This window comes from Pteropus vampyrus, unplaced genomic scaffold (assembly GCF_000151845.1).
Source record: "Pteropus vampyrus isolate Shadow unplaced genomic scaffold, Pvam_2.0 Scaffold301, whole genome shotgun sequence".
NCBI classification, from domain to species: domain Eukaryota; kingdom Metazoa; phylum Chordata; class Mammalia; order Chiroptera; family Pteropodidae; genus Pteropus; species Pteropus vampyrus.
The window spans coordinates 2,332,780-2,334,027 of NW_011889082.1; positions in this window are offsets into that span (position 1 = coordinate 2,332,780).

Here is a 1,248-nt window from a genome sequence, read left to right on the forward strand (position 1 = left end):
AGATTTAAAAGGGAGCCAGGAATGAGACAAACATCAGAAAGCAGACTAGTCTTGCTAAAATTTTGGCTCACTTTTCAAGAAACCTACTTGAAAACTGGAAACTTAACAGTTCTATAACTCATACTGTATATAAAATGGAAACAAACCGATTGCTCAGAAGTAAAACTGTTCCTGGTATCAAAAAAATTACATTTCTCCTGAGAGTTGTTAAACTGCTTTACGTAATGACTGGCTTTTTTTATCTTGACAGTGGCCAACAGAGGAGGTTTTATGAAATCCCTCACAGCGTTACACTGAAGTTGAATTCAGTAACGGCAGTTCTGTGGATGCCAAACAGTGGGGTTCAGGCACAGAGTCCTTGGTTGGTCTCCTTGAATGAGAGGACAGATTTCAGAGGTCTTAGAGAAACAGAGGGATTAAATATGCTTCAGGCAGTCCATCGTATTGCTTCTCTCAACCAAGCTTTGATGAATGCTAGATAATAGTGAACAGTGAATTCAGTTTTTGTACAATGGCAAGAACCTATTCTGTTGCCAACTAAATTTCGATTGCTCACCTTAGAGTTGACTAAAACCAGGGGTAAAGATGCTGTTCCATTTGGTGCTCTAAAGCCAAGGAACCACAGGAACACACCTGCAGGGGAACTGAGTTGGGTGTCTTGGGCATTGCATTGAAAGAGATTGTACCAGCAAGAAGGAACCGGGGGGAGTCTCTGTACAAAGATACTAGGAGGTTTGTATTTCAGGATATGTTCTTGTGTTGAGAGATTTTGGGAAGAGGTCAAGGAAGCAGGAGTTTGTTCTTGATTGGGTGCTATCAGGAATTTGAGAGTAATTCTAGGATCGGGTATCTTAGTTTTTATCTAGAATGTAGGAGGACTGAAACATAACTAAAGCCGTGATTGGTAAGAAGCAGCAGTCTCGCTTATAAGCTGAGACGGAGGGATATTTGGTTATCTTGGTGATGTTCACACCTTGTTTTTGTCTGTGCCCAGACATGATTGTGGAGTGGATTTATTTTTGTCTCACTTTATCACAATAATAGAATGGCCTTGTCTGACACTGCCTCCTAGCAACACCAAGATCTATTTGCTAGTACCAGGCTGGCTCCTCCTCCCCACATCTATGGCTGCTTTTGTCTTTTTCACATTGTACAGGCCAAAGAGCCCCATCAGGACAGGCACCCCACTAAATGAGGGGGAGAAGAGAATGCTTTCAAGGAAGGACAAGCTTTTCCCCTAAAACCTCG